Consider the following 8,138-nt stretch of genomic DNA (forward strand, 5'->3'; position numbering starts at 1 on the left):
AAGAAGGAAAATGAAGTACTCTAAATTGCAGGCCGGGTACAGTGGTTCATGCTGTAATCCCAGTAGTTTGGGAGGATGAGGCATGAGGATCACTTGAGTCCAAGAGTTCAAGACCAACCTGGCCAACAAGGCAAGACACCATTTCTACCAAAACTTAAAAAATAGGGCTGGGCGCGGTGGCTCAAGCCTGTAATCCAGCACTTTGGGAGGCTGAGGCGGGTGGATCACGAGGTCAAGAGATCGAGACCATCCTGGTCAACAAGGTGAAACCCCGTCTCTACTAAAAATACAAAAATTAGCTGGGCATGATGGTGCATGCCTGTAGTCCCAGCTATTCGGGAGGCTGAGGCCGGAGAATTGCTTGAACCCAGGAGGCGGAGGTTGCGGTGAGCTGAGATCGCGCCATTGCACTCCAGCCTGGGCAACAACAGCAAAACTCCGTCTCAAATTGAAAGATCAGATAAAAAAGGCTGGGTGCAGGTGCAGTGCCTCATGTCCGTAATCCCAGCACTTTGAGAGGCTGAGGCTGGGGGACCACCTGAGGTCAGGAGTCCAAGACCATATGGTGAAACCCCATCTCTACTAAAAACACAAAAATTTGCCAGCTTGGTGGCAGGCGCCTGTAATCCCAGCTACTCTGGAGGCTAAGGCAGGAGAATCACTTGAACCCAGGATGTGGAGGTTATAGTGACCCGAGATCAAGCCATTGCACTCTAGCCTGGTGGACAAGAGCAAGACTGAATCTTAAAAAAAAAAAAAAAAAAATTGAGCAGTGTGAAGCAGAAGAGGCGAGAGCGACCCCCAAACCGATCAAAGCCCACGCGCTGCAGCATCCCGCGCTCAGCGCCTACCTCCCGCCGCAGTCGCCACCATGCCCAAAAGAAAGGCTGAAGGGGATGCTAAAGGAGATAAAGCCAAGGTGAAGGACGAACCACAGAGAAGATCCGCGAGGTTGTCTGCTAAACCTGCTCCTCCAAAGCCAGAGCCCAAGCCTAAAAAGGCCCCTGCAAAGAAGGGAGAGAAGGTACCCAAAGGGAAAAAGGGAAAAGCTGATGCTGGCAAGGAAGGGAATAACCCTGCAGAAAATGGAGATGCCAAAACAGACCGTGCACAGAAAGCCGAAGGTGCTGGAGATGCCAAGTGAAGTGTGTGCATTTTTGAAAACTGTGTACTTCTGGTGACTGTACAGTTTGAAATATGATTTTTTATCAAGTTTTATAAAAATGCAGAATTTTGTTTTACTTTTTTTTTTTTTTTTTTTTAAGCTATGTTGTTAGCACACAGAACACACCATTGCTGTTTTGGGGGAAAGGGCATATGTCACTAATAGAATGTCTCCAAAGCTGGATTGATGTGGGAAACACCTTTCCCTTCTAGTTTTGAGAGACTTCCTCTTGGCTCCCAGGAGGAGGGATTCCCTGACTTTGACACACATGGCCACCTTGGCACACAAAAGCCTTGTGGTATGGAAAAACAAATTTGTTTTTATGTCCTCTTCTCCCTTTCCATCTTTCAACATAGACTGAACTCCCTTAAGCCCAGACATCTGTTGGTACCTGACCCCGTCATTGGTTACCAGTGTGTCGGGCAATCTGGACTTGCCACTGATGCCACTGAGATGACACCTGGAAAAAGAGCAGTGGTTCCATTTCTAGATTGTGGATCTTCAGATAAATTCTGCCATTTTCATTTCACTTCCTGAAAGTCAGGGTCGGCTCGTGAAAAGTTGTTAAACAACATGCTAAATGTGAAATGTCAACCCTCACTCTAAATTTTCCCTGTTCAGAGCATCAGATGAAGACTTCATTGGGTTTTATAGCGGCTTTCTGATTTTTGGTAGTCCATCAAAGAAGGGAGTTTGAAAGTTGTTGTATACTGTTAATGATTGTCTGCCCATGTCCTGCCTGAAATATCATGATTGTTTATGGAAAGTATCTTTAATAAAGCTGGATACAGTTTGGCTTGGAAAAAAAAAAATTAGCCAGGCATGGTGGTGCCTGCCTATAGTCCTAGCTACTGGGGAAGCTTGAGGCAGGAGGATTGCTTGAGCCCAGGAGGTCCAGACTATAGTGAGCTATGGTGGTGCCACTGTACTCTAGCCTGGGTGACAGAGTGAGACTTTGACTCTAAAAAATAAAAATAAAAATAATAAATTGCAAAGCATTAAAAAATACAATTATTATTGAACTAGGTGATCTCTGTATTTCCCTCAAGGTCTAAAATTTGTATTCTACACTTTTGATATTTTTAGTGAATTCATCTGATCTAGGAGCCAGAAATTGCTATCTGGTAAATTATTTTTATTTATTATTATTTTTGAGATGGAGTCTTACACTGTCACCCAGGCTGGAATGCAGTGGCATGATCTCAACTCATGCAACCTCTGCCTCCCAGGTTGAAGCCATTCTCCTTCCTCAGCCTCCCGGGCAGCTGGGACTACAGATGCATGCCACCACACCCAGCTAATTTTTGTATTTTTAAAAATAATTTTTTTCCTTTTTTAAAGAGATGGGGTCTCACTATGTTGCCCAGGCTGGAGTGCAGTGGCTAGTAACAGGCGTGATCCCACTACTGATCAGCATGGGAGTTTTGACCTGCTCTGTTTCCGACCTGGGCCGGTTCACCCTTTCTTAGGCAACCTGGTGGTTCCCCGCTCCCGGGAGGCCACCATATTGATGCCGAAATTAGTGTGGACACCCGATCGGCATAGAGCACTACAGCCCAGAACTCCTGGGCTCAATCAGTCCTCCCACCTCAGCCTCCCGAGTAGATGGGACTACAGGCACATGCCACCTTGCCTGGCTAATTTTTGTATTTTTAGTAGAGACAGGGTTTCAGCATGTTGGCCAGGATGGTCTCGATCTCTTGACCTCAGGTGATCTGCCCATCTAGGCCTCCCAAAGTACTGGGATTACAGGCATGATCCACTGCCCCTGGCCCTATTTGGTACATTTAAAAGACTCCTTTCATTATACCAAAGCTGCTGCTGATTCAGTAAGTACAGAATGATTTGTGACTTTAATAGCAACACCAAAAACAGGTTATTCTTCAGTCTCTTAGGATGAAAGTTAGTGCAAATGATACATGACTTTAAGGAGAAGGCTGAGTCATAGCCAACACCTGAGGACTTTATTTTCTATGTTAAAATTTTTTTTTTTTTGCTGTTCTTAAATCTAATAAATTTAAATCTTAAGAAGCTGAAATCGGCAGAGTGTGGTGGCTCATGCCTGTAATCCAAGCACTTTTGAGGCCAAGGCGGGTGGGATAACCTGAGGTCAGGAGTTCAAGACTAGCCTGACCAACATGGTGAAACCCAGTCTTTATTAAAAAATAATAATGAATAAAAAATAAAATTTAAAAAGAAGCTGTAATCATATTTGAAAAGGCTATAGCCAGCTGGACATGGCGGCTCATGCCTGTAATCCCAGCACTTTGGGACACCGAGGTGGGCAGATCACCTGAGGTCAGGAGTTCGAGACCAGCCTGGTTAACATAGTGAAGCCCCACCTCTATTAAAAATACAAAAATTAGCCCGGCATGGTGGCAGGCGCCTCTATTCCAGCTACTTAGGAGGCTGAGGCAGGAGAACTGCTTGAACTCAGGAGGCAGAGGTTGTAGTGAGCCGAGATCATGCCATTGCACTCCAGCCTGGGTAACAAGAGCAAAACTGTGTCTCAAAAAAAAAAAGAAAAGGCCGGGCACGGTGGCTCAAGCCTGTAATCCCAGCACTTTGGGAGGCCGAGGCGGGTGGATCACAAGGTCAAGAGATCGAGACCATCCTGGTCAACATGGTGAAACCCCGTCTCTACTAAAAATACAAAAAATTAGCTGGGCATGGTGGCGCGTGCCTGTAATCCCAGCTACTCAGGAGGCTGAGGCAGGAGAATTGCCTGAACCCAGGAGGCGGAGGTTGCGGTGAGCCGAGATCGCGCCGTGGCACTCCAGCCTGGGTAACATGAGTGAAACTCCGTCTCAAAAAAAAAAAAAAAAAGAAAAGGCTATAGCCACTCACATTTCATTTTTGTACATTTTGCTGGACACTGTTAGTGCTGGAATAGTGACTACAGCTAGCAGGCAGGAAACAAAGGAGGATTCACACCTTATATAAAAAATTATAGACTTTCAGGTTAAAGGGTTTCTAAAAAGCCATTTAGACCAGTACAATTTCACGGGCTTACAGAAGTTCTAAAAAAAAAAAAGGCAAGGAATATCTAACATACAAGCATTATTCATTCATTCATTTATTGAGACAAGGTCTCGCTCTGTTGCTCAGACTGGAATGCCATAGTTTGATCATAGCGCACGGCAACCTGGAACTCCTGGCCTCAAGCGATCCTCCTGCCTTGGCCTCCCAAAGTGTTGGGATTACATGCTTGAACCACCGTACGCAGCTTTTTATTTTTTTTAAGACAAAGTCTTGCTCTCTCATCCAGGCTGGAGTGCAGTGGCACAATCTCAGCTCACGGCAACCTCTGCCTCCCAGGTTTTGTTTTGTTTTGTTTTGTTTTTGTTTTTTTTTAAAGACGGGGTTTCACCCTGTTGGTCAGGCTGGTCTTGAATTCCCGACCTCAGGTGATCCGCCCACCTTGGCCTCCAAAGTGCCTGGATTACAGGAGTGAGCCACCACGCCCGGCCTGCCTCCCAGGTTTAAGCAATTCTGCCTCAGCCTCCCAGGTAGCTGGGATTACAGGCACAGGTCACCATATCCAACTAATTTTTTGTATTTTTAGTAGAGACAGGGTTTTATCATGTTGGCAGGCTGGTCTTGAACTCCTGACCTCAGGTGATCTACTTGCCTCGACCTCCCAAAGTGCTGGGATTCCAGGCATGAGCTACTGACCTGGCTTCAATTTTTAACCAAGCAAGAAAACATAAAAAACCAAAACAACCATCTACCATCAGAATCATTTTATAAAATAGCATTTTTTTTTTGAGATGGAGTTTTGTTCTTGTTGTCCAGGCTGGATTGCAATGGCGTGATCTCGGCTCACTGCAACCTCTACTTCCCAGCTTCAAGTGATTCTCCTGCCTCAGTCTCCCCAGCAGCTGGGATTACAGGTGCCTATCACCATGCCTGCCTAATTTTTTTGTATTTTTAGTAAAGGCAGGGTTTCACCATGTTGGCCAGGCTGGTCTTGAACTACTGGCCTCAAGTGATCTGCCCAATTTGGCCTCCCAAAGTGCTGGGATTACAAGCGTGAGCCGCTTCTCCGGGCAAAAGAGCATTTTAATGACACATATGTCAGAAGACTAAATCTCAGAAAAAAATACAATATGAAATCAGATTAAATGAAAGATGTATTGCTTACTTTTCTCACATCCTCAAGGAAAACTTTGTTAGCTTCTTGCACACAGACCTTTGGGAATCACTTGCCCACCCTTGCCCCGCCCTCCTCCCTTCATTGAGCATTTTTATCACTACACCAAAATATCGATCTAAATGCATACTTCAATCCCTTGTGGAGAATTCCTCAAGCTGAGGAATCCATTAAACTTTGGATGACTGTCATAGAAAATTAGCAGAATAGTAGTGATCTCTGGAAAACCCAAGATGCTTAAACTTGGCTTTTGTTTTTGAGATGGAGTTTTGCTTTTGTTGCCCAGGGACCAGGCTGGAGTATAATGGCATGATCTCGGCTCACCACAACCTCTGCTTCTCGGGTTCAAGCGATTCTCCTGCCTTAGCAGCCCCCCTCCCCCACCGCCACCGAGTAGCTGAGATTACAGGCATGTGCCACCACACTCAGCTAATTTTCGTATTTTTAGTAGAGACAGTTTCTACATGTTGGTCAGGCTGGTCCTGAACTCCAGACCTCAGGTGATCCACCTGCCTAGGCTTCCCAAAGTGCTGGGATTACAGGTGTGAGCCACCAAGCATGGCCATATTTGGCTTTTTTTTTCTAATTTTACATCAGAGTTTAGCAGCAGATTTTAACTTAGTCAAAACATGCTTTCAAGTCACCAAAGGCGAATGATGTCTAATAGTGCTGATTTGGGAGTTGGGCACCCCAGGTGTTGGTTGTGCTTTAAAACTTCATGCTAAATCTTAGGGGAAGTCTCTTCCCCTCTCTCTTCAGCTAAGATCTCTTCCAAGATGAACTCTATTACTAATTACCTGATTAGCTTTCCAAGTTGCAGTTAAAATACTTCACATTTTTTTCCATTTCTTTTTTTTTTAAAGACGGGGTTTCACCATATTGGTCAGGCTGGTCTTGAACTCCTGACCTCAGGTGATCCATCCGCCTCAGCCTCCCAAAGTGCTAGGATTACAGGCGTAAGCCACCGCGACCAGCTCCATTTCTATTTAATAATTTTTTTTTTTGAGACAGGGTCTCTCTGTTGCCCAGGTTGAAAGTGCAGTGGCCATAATCTATGCTGACCACAACCTCTGCCCCCCGGGTTCAAGTGATCGTCAGTCTCCCGAGAAGCTGGGGTTACAAGTGTGTGCCACCACACATGGCTGATTTTTGTATTTTTAGTAGAGATGGGGTTTCACCATGTTGTCCAGTTAGTCTTGAACTCTGACCTCAGGTGATCCAGCCACCTCAGCCTCCCAAAGTGCTAGGATTACAGGCGTGAGCCACCATGCCTGGCCATCAAATTTTGTAAAACAATTTGTGGTCAAGATTTCATTCTCTGATCGATTTTTAGTAAAAAAGAAAAAAATTACTCTGTAGTTTATTTTGTTTTTGAGACCAGTCTTACTCTGTCGCCCAAGCTGGAGTGCAGAGGCATGATCTTGGCTCACTGCAACCTCCACCTCCCAGGTTCAAGCGATTCTCCTCTCTCAACCTCCCAAGTTGCTAGGACTACAGGTGCATGCCACCACTCCCAGCTAATTTTTGAATTTTTAGTAGAGATGGAGTTGCACCATGTTGGCCAGGATAGTCTTGATCTCTTGACCTCATGATACCACCTCCCCCCGCCTCGGCCTCCCAACGTGCTGCGATTACAGGCGTGAGCCACCGTTCCCCACCGTTCCCCACCGTTCCCCTGGCTACCGTGTGGTTTTAAGTGTTGTTATTATGTTTTGTAATAGTTACCTCTGCTGTGTGTTCAGGTTAATATTGAGGTTTTCGATATGACCAACATATGATTCTTTTTTGTTTTTTTGGTTTTTTTTGGTGGGATTGGGAGGAGGGCCAGAACAGTTTTTTCACTCTCGTTAATTTTCTGTTGATTCCATCTATCACTAATCTTCATTATGGCAAGATACCCGGGTTTCTTATGAAGATCAAATGTGGTAGTGGGGCAACAATGCAAAGGCATAGGAAGACAGGAGGATTCCGGCTTCTTTTTTCCCCTCCTGAGGAGGGAGGGTCTCTAACACTCCGTAGTAGAGAAGACAATTCTATTTATGAAGGGTAATCAGCTAGGCTTTGCTACAACCGAGAGCCCTGAACGATTCCATCAGCCCAATACGCGGGCTGCTTTTCTCTTCTCCACCAGAGACTACAGACTCTTTCCAAACAGAAACTTGATTGCAATACGCCGGTCGCGGGAGCGGCCAGAAGAAAGATCAATGGTTAAAAACCGCCTGAAACAGGCCGGGCGCGGTGGCTCACGCCCATAATCCCAGCACTTTGGGAGGCAGAGGCGGGTGGATCACGAAGTCAAGAGATCGAGACCATCCCGCTCAAAACGGTGAAACCCTGTCTCAACTAAAAATACAAAAAAAATTAGCTGGGCATGGTGGCGCCCGCCTGTAGTCCCAGCTACTCGGTAGGCTGAGGCAGGAGAATTGCTTGAACCCAGGGGGTGGAGGTTGCGGTGAGCCGAGATCGCGCCATTGCACTCCAGCCTCGGTAACAAGGGTCAAACTCCGTCTCAAAAAAAAAAACACAAAAAAACAAAAAAAAAAAACCGCCTGAAACAAAGAGCAAAGGTCAATACCCAACTCCTAAGGAGGCCTGAAGCTTTCATGTGTTACGAAACGGGAAGGTGACTCCTCCCTGACATCGGGGCCTGGGGCTTTCCAAATACCGGGCGGGTCCGCGGTGAGTAACAAGCAGCACCGGCTGAGCCGCCGACCGGAAGTGGAAGAGAGCCTAGGGCGGGGTGAGGACCGGCCGCGGCACGCCTGCGCAGTCAGCAGGAGTTACAGTGCTCATGCGCAGCTGGGCGGTGACGGGGTGACG

At 46.3% G+C, this 8,138-nt stretch overlaps 1 pseudogene across 1 annotated transcript; it reads left to right on the plus strand.

The window, feature by feature from the left end:
* Nucleotides 1-848: 848 nt before the first annotated feature.
* On the plus strand, nt 849-1,977 carry LOC116531474 (annotated as a pseudogene). Its single transcript, XR_004260440.1, has one exon. The product of XR_004260440.1 is annotated as a non-histone chromosomal protein HMG-17 pseudogene (transcript).
* The last annotated feature ends 6,161 nt before the right edge of the window (nt 1,978-8,138 follow it).

This window comes from Sapajus apella, unplaced genomic scaffold, assembly GCF_009761245.1.
Source record: "Sapajus apella isolate SASKATOON/1434 unplaced genomic scaffold, GSC_monkey_1.0 scaffold71, whole genome shotgun sequence".
Lineage (NCBI taxonomy): Eukaryota > Metazoa > Chordata > Mammalia > Primates > Cebidae > Sapajus > Sapajus apella.